Raw genomic sequence first — 14,905 nt, forward strand, 5'->3', positions numbered from 1 at the left:
GTGTTGTGGGACAGAGCCCGTCCCACAGACCTGTCACTACTCCTTATATCACACAACAGAGCCCGTCCCACAGACCTGTCACTACTCCTTATATCACACAACAGAGCCCGTCCCACAGACCTGTCACTACTCCTTATATCACACAACAGAGCCCGTCCCACAGACCTGTTTTTTTATATTGAATTTGATAAAATACAGGTAACAACACATTTTTTTCTCTAACGTCCTAAGTGGATGCTGGGGACTCCGTAAGGACCATGGGGAATAGCGGCTCCGCAGGAGACTGGGCACATCTAAAGAAAGCTTTAGGACTATCTGGTGTGCACTGGCTCCTCCCCCTATGACCCTCCTCCAAGCCTCCGTTAGATCTCTGTGCCCGAACGAGAAGGGTGCACACTAGGGGCTCTCCTGAGCTTCTTAGTGAAAGTTTTAGATTAGGTTTTATTTTCAGTGAGACCTGCTGGCAACAGGCTCACTGCATCGAGGGACTAAGGGGAGAAGAAGCGAACTCACCTGCGTGCAGAGTGGATTGGGCTTCTTAGGCTACTGGACATTAGCTCCAGAGGGACGATCACAGGCCCAGCTTGGATGGGTCCCAGAGCCGCGCCGCCGGCCCCCTTACAGAGCCAGAAGGCAGAAGAGGTCCGGAAAATCGGCGGCAGAAGACATCCTGTCTTCAACAAGGTAGCGCACAGCACTGCAGCTGTGCGCCCTTGCTCTCAGCACACTTCACACTTCGGTCACTGAGGGTGCAGGGCGCTGGGGGGGGGGCGCCCTGAGACGCAATAAAAACACCTTGGATGGCAAAAAAATGCATCACATATAGCTCCTGGGCTATATGGATGCATTTAACCCCTGCCAGAATCCATAAAAAAGCAGGAGAAAAGTCCGCAAAAAAGGGGCGGAGCCTATCTCCTCAGCACACTGGCGCCATTTTCCCTCACAGCTCCGTTGGAGGGAAGCTCCCTGTCTCTCCCCTGCAGTCACTACACTACAGAAAGGGTTAAAAAAAGAGAGGGGGGCACTAATTGGGCGCAGTATTAACTATACAGCAGCAATAAGGGGAAAAACACTTATATAAGGTTATCCCTGTATATATATATAGCGCTCTGGTGTGTGCTGGCAAACTCTCCCTCTGTCTCCCCAAAGGGCTAGTGGGGTCCTGTCCTCTATCAGAGCATTCCCTGTGTGTGTGCTGTATGTCGGTACTTTTGTGTCGACATGTATGAGGAGAAAAATGATGTGGAGACGGAGCAGATTGCCTGTAATAGTGATGTCACCCCCTAGGGGGTCGACACCTGAGTGGATGAACTGTTGGAAGGAATTACGTGACAGTGTCAGCTCTGTATAAAAGACAGTGGTTGACATGAGACAGCTGGCTACTCAGCTTGTGCCTGTCCAGACGTCTCATAGGCCGTCAGGGGCTCTAAAGCGCCCGTTACCTCAGATGGCAGATATAGACGCCGACACGGATACTGACTCCAGTGTCGACGGTGAAGAGACGAATGTGACTTCCAGTAGGGCCACACGTTACATGATTGAGGCAATGAAAAATGTTTTACACATTTCTGATAATACGAGTACCACCAAAAAAAGGGGTATTATGTTCGGTGAGGAAAAACTACCTGTAGTTTTCCTGAATCTGAGAAATTAAATGAGGTGTGTGATGATGCGTGGGTTTCCCCCGATAACAACGGATAATTTCTAAAATGTTATTGGCATTATATCCTTTCCCGCCAGAGGTTAGGGTGCGTTGGGAAACACACCCTAGGGGGGATAAAGCGCTCACACGCTTGTAAGGGCTCTGCCTTCGCCTGAGATGCCCGCCCTTAAGGATCCTGCTGATAGAAAGCAGGAGGGTATCCTAAAAGGTATTTACACACATACTGGTGTTATACTGCGACCAGCAATCGCCTCAGCCTGGATGTGCAGTGCTGGGTTGGCGTGGTCGGATTCCCTGACTGAAAATATTGATACCCTAGATAGGGACAGTATATTTTTGCCTATAGAGCATTTAAAAGATGCATTTTTATATATGCGTGATGCACAGCGGAATATTTGCCGACTGGCATCAAGTCTAAGCGCGTTGTCCATTTCTACCAGTAGAGGGTTATGGACACGTCAGTGGTCAGGTGATGCGTATTCCAAACGGCATTTGGAAGTATTGCTTTATTAAGGGAGGAGTTATTTGGGGTCATTCTTTCAGACCTGGTGGCCACGGCAACAGCTGGGAATTCCACGTTTGTACCCCAGGTCGCCTCTCAACATGAGAAGACGCCGTATTATCAGGCGCAGTCTTTTCGTGGACAAGCGGGCAAAAGGTTCCTCATTTCTGCCCCGTGACAGAGGGAGAGGAAAAAGGCTGCAGAAATCAGCCAGTTCCCAGGAACAGAAACCCTCTCCCGCCTCTGCCAAGCCCTCAGTATACGCTGGGGCTTTACAAGCAGAATCAGGCACGGTGGGGGGCCCGTCTCAATGAATTTCAGCGCGCAGTGGGCTCACTCGCAAGTAGACCCCTGGATCCTTCAGGTGATATCTCAGGGGTACAAATTAGAATTCGAGACGTCTCCCCCTCGCCGTTTCCTAAAGTCGGCTTTACCGATGTCTCCTTCTGACAGGGAGACAGTTTTGGAAGCCATTCACAAGCTGTATTCCCAGCAGGTGATAATCAAGATACCCCTCCTGCAACAGGGAACGGGGTATTATTCCACACTGTTGTGGTACCGAAGCCGGACGGCTCGGTGAGACCGATTCTAAATCTAAAATCTTTGAACACTTACGTACAGAGGTTCAAATTCAAGATTGAGTCACTCAGAGCAGTGATTGCGAACCTGGAAGAAGGGGACTACATGATGTCTCGGGACATCAAGGATGCTTACCTTCATGTCAAAATTTACCCTTCTCACCAAGGGTACCTCAGGTTTATGGTACAGAACTGTCACTATCAGTTCAGACGCTGCCGTATGGATGGTACACGGCACCCCGGGTCTTTACCAAGGTAATGGCCGAAATGATGATATTCCTTCGAAGGAAGTGAATTTTAGTTATCCCTTCCTTGGACAATTCCCTGATAAGGGTAAGATCCAGGGAACAGTTGGAGGTCGGTGTAGCACTATCTCAGGTAGTGTTGCGGCAGCACGATTGGATTCTCAATATTCCAAAATCGCACCTGGTTCCGACGACGTGTCTTCTGTTCCTAGGGATGATCCTGGACACAGTCCAGAAAAAGGTGTTTCTCCCGGAGGAGAAAGCCAGGGAGTTATCCGAGATAGTCAGGAACCTCCTAAAACCGAGCCAAGTCTCAGTGCATCAATGCACAAGGGTTCTGGGTAAAATGGTGGCTTCCTACGAAGCAATCCCATTCGGCAGATTCCACGCAAGAACTTTCCAGTGGGACCTGCTGGACAAATGGTCCGGAACGCATCTTCAGATGCATCAGCGGATAACCCTGTCACCAAGGACAAGGGTGTCCCTCCTGTGGTGGTTGCAGAGTGCTCATCTTCTAGAGGACCGCAGATTAGGCATTCAGGACTGGGTCCTGGTGACCACGGATGCCAGCCTGCGAGGCTGGGGAGCAGTCACACAGGGAAGGAATATCCAGGGCTTATGGTCAAGCCTGGAGACATCACTTCACATAAATATCCTGAAGCTAAGGGACATTTACAATGCTCTAAGCTTAGCAAGACCTCTGCTTCAAGGTCAGCCGGTGTTGATCCAGTCGGACAACATCACGGCAGTCACCCACGTAAACAGACAGGGTGGCACAAGAAGCAGGAGGGCAATGGCAGAAGCTGCAAGGATTCTTCGCTGGGCGGAAAATCATGTGATGGCACTATCAGCAGTAATCATTCCGGGAGTGGACAACTGGGAAGCAGACTTCCTCAGCACGACCTCCACCCGGGAGAGTGGGGACTTCACCCAGAAGTCTTTCACATGATTAAAAACTCGACAGGTATTGCGCCAGGTCCAGGGACCCTCAGGCAATAAGCTGTAGACGCTCTGGTAACACCGTGGATGTACCAGTCAGGGTATGTGTTCCCTCCTCTGCCTCTCATACCCAAGGTACTGAGATTGATAAGATGGAGAGGAGTAAGCACTATATTCGTGGTTCCGGATTGGCCAAGAAGGACTTGGTAACCGGAACTTCAAGAGATGCTCACGGAGGATCCGTGGCCTCTACCTCTAAGAAGGGACCCGCTCCAGCAAGGACCCTGTCTGTTCCAAGACTTACCGCGGCTGCGTTTGACGGCATGGCGGTTGAACGCCGGATCCTGAAGGAAAAAAGGCATTCCGGATGAAGTCATCCCTATCCTGATCAAAGCCAGGAAGGATGTAACCGCAAAAACATTATCACCGCAATTGGCGAAAATATGTTGCGTGGTGCGAGGCCAGTAAGGCCCGACGGAGGAAATTCAACTGGGTCGATTCCTACATTTCCTGCAAACAGGAGTGTCTGGGCCTGAAATTGGGGTCCATTAAGGTTCAAATTTCGGCCCTGTCAATTTTCTTCCAAAAAGAACTAGCTTCAGTCCCTGAAGTTCAGACGTTTGTAAAAGGGGTACTGCATATACAGCCTCCTTTTGTGCCTCCAGTGGCACTTTGGGATCTCAATGTAGTTTTGGGTTCCAAAAGTCACATTGGTTTGAACCACTTAAATCTGTGGAGTTAAAATATCTCACATGGAAAGTGGTCATGCTGTTGGCCCTGGCCTGGGCCAGGCGCGTGTCAGAATTGGCGGCTTTATCCTGAAAAAGCCCTTATCTGATTTTCCATTCGGACAGGGCGGAATTGAGGACTCGTCCTCAGTTTCTCCCCAAGGTGGTTTCAGCGTCTCACCTGAACCAACCTATTGGTGGTGCCTGCGGCTACTAGGGACTTGGTGGCCTCCAAGTTGCTAGACGTTGTCAGTTCCCTGAAAATATATGTTTCCAGGACGGCTGGAATCAGGAAATCTGACTCGCTGTTTATCCTGTGTGCACCCAACAAGCTGGGTGCTCCTGCTTCTAAGCAGACTATTGCTCGTTGGATTTGTAGTACAATTCAGCTTGCACATTCTGTGGCAGGCCTGCCACAGCCAAAAATCTGTAAATGCCCACTCCACAAGGAAGGTGGGCTCATCTTGGGCGGCTGCCCGAGGGGTCTCGGCTTTACAACTTTGCCGAGCAGCTACTTGGTCAGGAGCTAATACGTTTGTAAAATTCTACAAAATTGATATCCTGGCTGAGGAGGACCTGGAGTTCTCTCATTTGGTGCTGCAGAGTCATCCGCACTCTCCCGCCCGTTTGGGAGCTTTGGTATAATCCCCATGGTCCTTACGGAGTCCCCAGCATCCACTTAGGACGTTAGAGAAAATAAGAATTTACTTACCGATAATTCTATTTCTCATAGTCCGTAGTGGATGCTGGGCGCCCATCCCAAGTGCGGATTGTCTGCAATACTTGTACATAGTTATTGTTACAAAAATCGGGTTATTATTGTTGTGAGCCATCTTTCAGAGGCTCCTCTGTTATCATGCTGTTAACTGGGTTCAGATCACAGGTTATACGGTGTGATTGGTGTGGCTGGTATGAGTCTTACCCGGGATTCAAAATCCTTCCTTATTGTGTACGCTCGTCCGGGCACAGTATCCTAACTGAGGCTTGGAGGAGGGTCATAGGGGGAGGAGCCAGTGCACACCAGATAGTCCTAAAGCTTTCTTTAGATGTGCCCAGTCTCCTGCGGAGCCGCTATTCCCCATGGTCCTTACGGAGTCCCCAGCATCCACTACGGACTATGAGAAATAGAATTATCGGTAAGTAAATTCTTATTATTTGCAGTTGCCAATATGGAAGTCATTTATTTATTAACAGTATAGCGCAGCATATTCCGTTGCGCTTTACAATTAGAACAACAGTAAAAGAACAAAACTGGGGAACAACAGTAATGGAACAAAACTGGGTAAAAACAGACAGACATAGAGGTAGGAAGGCCCTGCTCGCAGGATTACAATCTATAGATCATTCAATTGTCATTCATTGTGAGTAGAGACAATTTAGATCTTAAAATATATTAAGAATGTGTATTGCATTCTTACTACAGCAGGTCTTGTTATCTAGTCTTTGTTGAGAAAATGCAACGAACAGGCTTGAAATGCAAATATAGTTTTGATTACTAATTGCGTAGATAACAGTACACCAAGTTTAAAATACTTTTAATTTTACATATGCAACCTTAGACCTGTATGGTCTGTGTCCTCTCTGACTTCATATATTGTATGTTTCTCTGACGTCCTAGTGGATGCTGGGGACTCCGTAAGGACCATGGGGAATAGCGGCTCCGCAGGAGACACGGCACAGCTAAGAAAGATTTAGGACTACCTGGTGTGCACTGGCTCCTCCCACTATGACCCTCCTCCAGACCTCAGTTAGAATCCTGTGCCCGGCTGAGCTGGATGCACACTAGGGGCTCTCCTGAGCTCCTAGAGAGAGAGTATATTTTAGGTTTTTTATTTTACAGTGAGATCTGCTGGCAACAGACTCACTGCAGCGAGGGACTAAGGGGAGAAGAAGCGAACCTACCTAACTGGTGGTAGCTTGGGCTTCTTAGGCTACTGGACACCATTAGCTCCAGAGGGATCGACCGCATGGAACCGGCCATTGATGTTCGGTCCCAGAGCCGCGCCGCCGCCCCCCTTACAGAGCCAGAAGCAAGAAGAGTCCGGAAAATCGGCGGCAGAAGACATCGGTCTTCACCAAGGTAGCGCACAGCACTGCAGCTGTGCGCCATTGCTCCTCATACACACTTCACACTCCGGTCACTGAGGGTGCAGGGCGCTGGGGGGGGGCGCCCTGAGCAGCAATAAAAACACCTTGGCTTGCAAATATATCACAATATATAGCCCCAGAGGCTATATATGTGATAAATACCCCTGCCAGAATCCATAAAAAAGCGGGAGAAAAGTCTGCAAAAAAGGGGCGGAGCTATCTCCCTCAGCACACTGGCGCCATTTTCTCTTCACAGTGCAGCTGGAAGACAGCTCCCCAGGCTCTCCCCTGTAGTTTTCAGGCTCAAAGGGTTAAAAAGAGAGGGGGGGCACTAAATTTAGGCACAATATTGTTTATACAAGCAGCTATTGGGGGAAAAATCACTCAGTTATAGTGTTAATCCCTGCATTATATAGCGCTCTGGTGTGTGCTGGCATACTCTCTTTCTGTCTCCCCAAAGGACTTTGTGGGGTCCTGTCCTCAGTCAGAGCATTCCCTGTGTGTGTGCTGTGTGTCGGTACGGCTGTGTCGACATGTGGGATGAGGAAGGTTACGTGGAGGTGGAGCAGAGGCCGATAAATGGGATGTCGTCCCCTGTGGGGCCGACACCAGAGTGGATGGATAGGTGGAAGGTATTAACCGACAATGTCAACTCCTTACAAGGCTGGATGACGTAAAACAGCTGTGGGACAGCCGGCTTCTCAGCCCGCGCCTGCCCAGGCGTCTCAAAGGCCATCAGGGGCTCAAAAAAGCGCCCGTTACCTCAGATGGCAGACACAGATGTCGACACGGAGTCTGACTCCAGTGTCGACGAGGTTGAGACATATACACAATCCACTAGGAACACCCGTTACATGATCTCGGCAATGAAAAATGTGTTACGCATATCTGACATGAACCCAAGTACCACATAAAAGGGGTTTTATTTTTGGGGAGAAAAAGCAGCCAGTGTTTTGTTCCCCCATCAGATGAATGAATGTAGTGTGTAAAGTAGCGTGGGTTCCCCCAATAAGAAACTGGTAATTTCTAAAAAGTTACTGATGGCGTACCCTTTCCCGCCAGAGAATAGGTCACGTTGGGAGATATCCCTTAGGGTGGATAAGGCGCTCACACGTTTGTCAAAAAAGGTGGCACTGCCGTCTTAGGATACGGCCACCTTGAAGGAGCCTGCTGATAAAAAACAGGAGGCTATCCTGAAGTCTGTATATACACACTCAGTGTCAGAGACGGTTTTGTTTGTGTCCCCGGAGGGGGCGCTAGTGGGTCAGTGGAGGTAGGTGGAATGAAGTGAGGAGGCAGTACTGGGTTTCTGCGCATGAGCACAATGTAGATTTATTAATAACAGAAAAGTCCAGATAATAATGCAGCAGAAAGTAAACAAACGAATACAATGGAAATGACAATGGTAACGGCAATGGTAATGGCAATGGAATAGTATGGTTTGAAACTGAAAGTCTATGGCAGAGTTTGTAATGCAGAAATGGAACCAGAGTAATTAAAACGTGAGCCAGCAGGGGTGGAATGATGGTAGCAAACCTGGTAGAAATGCAGGAGACTGGATGGTAATGTTCACTGTGCTGTTGGAAAGCACAATCAGCTTGCAGGCTGAATCACAGGTGAGAGTGTTAGAATGCACCTGGATAGGGAGTCTCTACTGCTGATGGCTGGAGCACACTGCAGGTGTGGAAGGTGTGAAGCCAGAAAGGTATTGCTGTGGTGCTGGTACTTGTAGTTCCACGGAGTAGCAGATACAGGAGAATATCCAGGAACACGGAGACACAGGAGAATATCCAGGAACACGGAGGAACAGGATAACAGGTCCAACCACACGAGTAGCAGGAGTGACACAAAGTTCAGGACAACCTCTGACTCACCCAGCAGCTCCTGATATACCCCCTGACCGGCAGGCATTGGCTGGAGTGAGACAAGGGGGTGCGGCCAAGCTCCGGATTGGCCGCCGCACTTACACTGGAGAATACTGTCATGGCGGCGCCCATGCCGCGGCCCGGCAGGAACACGGCGCGCTCACACGCCCGTTGACTCCAGGGGCGCTTCCAGGCCTGAGGGTGCATCCACAAGCAGGGCGACAGGTGACAGCAACGTGCAGTGACCCCAGACGGAGTCCGCTCCGGCGGACCGACATAACAGCGGTGAGTCGATTCCTGACAGTACCCCCTCCTTTATGGGTGGGCACCGAACACCCACGTGGCTTGGAAGGATGAGACCTGTGGAAAACACGGACCAACCTGGGAGCGTGGACATCAGCAGAGTTCACCCAACTCCTCTCCTCAGGACCATAACCGGCCCAGTCGATGTGATATTGCAGACGACCATACCGGTGACGGGAGTCCAGGATCTTCTCTATCTCGAACTCTATGCCCCGCTGAGTTGGAATGCTGGGGCCAGCTGGAAGAGCTCTTTGGAAGCGATTCAGGACTAATGGTCTGAGGAGAGAGACATGGAAAGCATTAGGAATACGCAATGAAGAGGGTAACTTGAGCTTGTAAGCCACAGGATTTAGAACTCTTTCGATGGAGAAAGGACCGATGAAGCGTGGTGCAAACTTCATCGAAGGCACTTTGAGACGAAGATTCCGGGTTGACAGCCAGACTTTATCCCCAGGTTTCAAGCTGGGAACTGCACGTCTCTTGCGGTCGGCAAAGAATTTGTACCGAGCAGAAGCCTTTTTGAGTGAAGTATGAATCTTCCTCCAGATGGTTGAGAACTGACTGAGGACAGTAGTGGCAGCAGGAACATCGATGCTAGGAAGGTCTTGAAAATCAGGAACTCGTGGATGTTGCCCATAAACAGCGAAGAACGGAGTGGTTTCAGTAGCTGTGTGGTAGCGGAAATTGTGAGCGAATTCGGCCCACGGGAGCAAATCCACCCAGTCATCTTGGGAAGATGATACGTACAGTCTCAGGAAAGTTTCCAACTCCTGGTTTACCCTCTCTGTCTGCCCATTCGTCTGAGGATGATATGCTGACGAGAACTTGAGATGGACCTGCATGGCAGAACAGAGAGCTCTCCAAAACCTTGCCACAAACTGGACTCCACGGTCAGATATTATTTCAGTGGGTAGTCCATGTAAACGGAAAATCTCCCGCAGGAAGATTTGAGCCAGTTTTGGAGCTGAAGGAAGTCCTTGGAGTGGAACAAAATGAGCCATTTTGGTGAATCTGTCGACCACTACCCAGATGGTGTTGTATCCTTGGGAGGAGGGAAGGTCAGAGACGAAATCCATCGACAGATGTGACCAAGGACGGCTGGGGATGGATAATGGCTGTAGTTGACCTGCTGGAGACTGACGAGGAGTCTTGTGCTGCACACATTTAGGACAAGACGCTACAAAGTCTTTGATGTCAACTTTCATTTTTGGCCACCAGTATGTCCCGGAGAGAAATTTAAAAGTCTTTAGGACACCAGGATGCCCAGTAAACTTAGACTGATGGGCCCAGGACAGCAACTTAGAACGGAGTTCAGGAGCAACAAAAATCTTACCAGGAGGCGGAGCTGGAGAAACTTGTGATGAGGCAAATGCCACAGGATCCAGGATGGAGCGTGGTGCTGAATCGGACATCTCGTCCTCGGATTCCATGGATCGAGACAGGGCATCTGCTTTGGTATTCTGAGAACCTGGGCGGAAATGGAGCTTAAAATTAAAACGGGAGAAGAACATAGCCCATCGGGACTGGCGAGGATTAAGGCACTGAGCTGCCTTCAGATAGAGCAGGTTTTTATGATCAGTATAGATGTTAAATGGAAACTTCGCCCCTTCCAGGAGATACCTCCATTCCTCAAGGGCCAGTTTAATCGCCAGAAGCTCTTGATCTCCGATGGAATAGTTAACTTCTGCAGGAAGAAATTTGCGGGAAAAGAATCCACAGGGATGGATCTTCCCGTCAGCTCCTATCTGAGAGAGAACAGCTCCCACTCCAACTGTGGAAGCATCCACCTCCAACTCGAATGGCTTATCAACATCAGGCTGTAACAAAACTGGTGCGGTCATAAAAGCCATCTTGATTTTTTGAAACGCAGCCAGGGCATCTTCTGACCAGTTGGAATGATCTGCCCCTTTTCGAGTTAAGCTAGTAATAGGAGCAATGAGAGTTGAAAAGCCTCGGATGAATTTCCTATAATAATTGGCAAAGCCCAGGAATCGTTGAATGGACTTGAGAGTGTTCGGAATGGACCAATTGGCAATGGCTTCCAGTTTTGCCGGGTCCATCTGGAGATCCGATCCAGAAATTATATACCCCAGGAAGGGTATAGAGGCAACTTCAAAGGTGCATTTAGACAACTTGCCGTAGAGACGGTTCTCACGAAGACGTCGGAGAACTTCACGGACTTGGAGACGATGAGAAGAGAGGTCTTGAGAGAAGATGAGGATATCGTCCAGGTAAACTACGAGATATTTGTACAGAACGTCACGGAAGATTTCATTAACAAAGTGCTGGAACACTGCTGGAGCATTGCTCAACCCGAATGGCATTACCAGGTACTCGTAATGGCCATCCCGAGTATTGAAAGCCGTCTTCCATTCATCCCCGCTGCGGATTCTGATGAGATTATATGCACCGCGGAGATCTAACTTGGTAAAGATGCGGGCTCCTTTGACCCTATCAAATAACTCGGTAATAAGAGGCAACGGATAGCTGTTCTTAATGGTAATGTCATTAAGTCCCCGGTAGTCAATACATGGACGTAGTCCTCCATCTTTCTTTTTAACAAAAAAGAAGCCTGCCCCAGCAGGTGATGATGAAGGACGGATGAATCCTTTCTGAAGGTTTTCTTTGATGTAATCACTCATCGCTTCAGTCTCAGGAACAGATAACGGGTAGGTGCGCCCCCTAGGTGGTTTTTTGCCAGGAATGAGGTCGATGGGGCAATCCCACTCTCTATGGGGCGGTAGGACATCGGCGGCCTTTTCGCTGAAGACGTCAGCGAAGTCTTGGTAGGCCGTAGGAAGAGTAGACGGGGTCTTGATTTCAGAAGTCTTGACAGGAACAACTTGGGCTAAACAAGACTGACGGCAATGTGACCCCCAAGCAGTTAGCTGTAATGTAGACCAGTCAATCTGTGGGTTATGTAGCTGGAGCCAGGGCATACCTAACACAATCTCCTGAGTTGCTTGTGGAATAACTAAAAACTTTATTAACTCAGAATGTAGGAACCCAACCCCCAGTATCACTGGCCTGGTTTGTTGAGTGATATACCCCTTAGAGATACGGCTACCATCTACTGCTGTAATGTAGACGGGACATGAAAGTTCACAGACCGGCAGATGAAACTTGTCTACCGCAGCTTGAGTGATGAAATTCCCCGCTGCACCACAGTCTACCAACGCAGTTGCAGATTGGAGTCCAGCCGCCGTCTCTAAGGTCACAGGAAGAATGAGATCTTGGGTTGAAGGAGCTTGCTTGAAAGATCCCAACTTGACTCCTCCCTTACAAGTCAGGATCTGGCGTTTCCCGAACGCACTGGACAAGAACTTATTTGATGACCTGCTGCCGCACAGTAAAGACACAGTCTCTCACGGAGTCTCCTTGACCGCTCCTCAGCAGTTAAGCGGGACCTATTAATTTGCATAGGCTCATCAGAAGGTGGAGGCTGCAACTGTACAGGAGGTACCATTCTTGGTTTGCGACACTCAGCACGAGCACGCTCATTGTTGCGTTCGCGGATGCGAGAGTCCAACTTGATACATAGGGATATTAGCTCGGGTAATTGCTCAGGAATATCACGGGTCGCCAATTCATCTTTTATCCGATCCGAGAGTCCATGCCAGAAGGCTGCTACCAAGGCTTGGTTATTCCACTGGATCTCTGCGGCTAGCGTCTGGAACTGGATGACGTATTGGCCCATACTGCGAGTCCCTTGACGGAGCTGGAGAAGATCTGCGGAGGCTGATGTTGCACGACCCGGTTCATCGAAGATGCGTCTGAAGATGGAAACAAACTCGGCATAGTTGTTCATCAACGGGTCGGCACGTTCCCACAGAGGAGACACCCAGCTCAGGGCTGATCCAGAGAGCAGTGAAATAATATAAGCAACCTTGGATCTTGGCGTGGGAAAATTGTGAGGTAAAAGTTCAAACTGGACTTCACACTGGTTGAGGAACCCACGGCATAACTTCGGACTGCCATCATACCTGCTAGGCACAGGCAAGTGCAAACGAGATACAGGAGCAGATGCAGCCGGAGAAGAAGAAGAACCCCCAACACTGGCATGTGCAGGGGTAACAGGAACTGGAGGTGCAGGCGCATTTAGCAGAGATTGTTGTAACGTATCAATCCGGGAGGACATCCCTTGCAGAAACTGGAATATCTGCTGCTGCACAACCTCTTGTCCATCCAAACGGGAGACCAGATTTTTTAAGGCCCCTGACCCCACACTCTGACCACCGTCCGAGTCCATCGGTCCTGAACTTACTGTCAGAGACGGTTTTGTTTGTGTCCCCGGAGGGGGCGCTAGTGGGTCAGTGGAGGTAGGTGGAATGAAGTGAGGAGGCAGTACTGGGTTTCTGCGCATGAGCACAATGTAGATTTATTAATAACAGAAAAGTCCAGATAATAATGCAGCAGAAAGTAAACAAACGAATATAATGGAAATGACAATGGTAACGGCAATGGTAATGGCAATGGAATAGTATGGTTTGAAACTGAAAGTCTATGGCAGAGTTTGTAATGCAGAAATGGAACCAGAGTAATTAAAACGTGAGCCAGCAGGGGTGGAATGATGGTAGCAAACCTGGTAGAAATGCAGGAGACTGGATGGTAATGTTCACTGTGCTGTTGGAAAGCACAATCAGCTTGCAGGCTGAATCACAGGTGAGAGTGTTAGAATGCACCTGGATAGGGAGTCTCTACTGCTGATGGCTGGAGCACACTGCAGGTGTGGAAGGTGTGAAGCCAGAAAGGTATTGCTGTGGTGCTGGTACTTGTAGTTCCACGGAGTAGCAGATACAGGAGAATATCCAGGAACACGGAGACACAGGAGAATATCCAGGAACACGGAGGAACAGGATAACAGGTCCAACCACACGAGTAGCAGGAGTGACACAAAGTTCAGGACAACCTCTGACTCACCCAGCAGCTCCTGATATACCCCCTGACCGGCAGGCATTGGCTGGAGTGAGACAAGGGGGTGCGGCCAAGCTCCGGATTGGCCGCCGCACTTACACTGGAGAATACTGTCATGGCGGCGCCCATGCCGCGGCCCGGCTGGAACGCGGCGCGCTCACACGCCCGTTGACTCCAGGGGCGCTTCCAGGCCTGAGGGTGCATCCACGAGCAGGGCGACAGGTGACAGCAACGTGCAGTGACCCCAGACGGAGTCCGCTCCGGCGGACCGACATAACAGCGGTGAGTCGATTCCTGACACTCAGGTTATATACTGAGACCTGCAATTGCCTCAGCATAAATAGTGCTGCTGCAGCGTGGTCTGATACCCTGTCAGATAATATTAATACTCTAAGACAGGGATAATAGTTTGCTAACATAGAGCATATTAAAGACATCATCTTATATATAAAGGATGCACAGAGGGATATTTGCCGGCTGGCATCCAGAATAAATGCAATGTCCATTCTGCCAGGAGGGTATTAGAAACCCGGCAGTGGACAGGTGATGCTGCCTATAAAAGGCACATGGAGATTCTGCCTTATAAGGGTGAGGAATTGTTTGGGGATGGTCTCTGGGACCTCGTATCCACAGCAACAGCTGGGAAGAAAAAATTTTTACCTCAGGTTTCCTCACAGCCTAAGAGAGCACCGTATTTTCAAGTACAGTCCTTTCGGCTTCAGAAAAGCAAGCGAGTCAAAGGCGCTTCCTTTCTGCACAGAGACAAGGGAAGAAGGAAAAAGCTGCACCAGCAGCCAGTTCCCAGGATCAAAAATCTTCCCCCGCTTCCTCTGAGTCCACCGCTTGACGTTGAGGCTCCACAGGTGGAGACAGGTGCGGTAGGGGCGCGTCTCGGGAACTTCAGGGACCAGTGGGTTTGCCCACAGGTGGATCCCTAGGTTCTGCAAATAGTATCACAGGGATACAGGCTGGAGTTCGAGGCGACTCCCCCTCTCCGTTACCTCACCTCAGCCTTGCCTGCTGCCCTCGGAGAAAGGTAGTACTGGCGGCAATTCACAAGCTGCACTTCCAGCAGGTGAA

At 49.7% G+C, this 14,905-nt stretch overlaps 1 protein-coding gene across 1 annotated transcript in view; it reads left to right on the top strand.

Annotated features, from left to right (window-relative positions):
- Positions 1 to 14,905, top strand: part of PTGR3 (prostaglandin reductase 3) — a 36,925-nt gene that overhangs the window by 14,910 nt on the left and 7,110 nt on the right. The window lies entirely within an intron of this gene.

This window comes from Pseudophryne corroboree, chromosome 5 (assembly GCF_028390025.1).
Source record: "Pseudophryne corroboree isolate aPseCor3 chromosome 5, aPseCor3.hap2, whole genome shotgun sequence".
NCBI classification, from domain to species: domain Eukaryota; kingdom Metazoa; phylum Chordata; class Amphibia; order Anura; family Myobatrachidae; genus Pseudophryne; species Pseudophryne corroboree.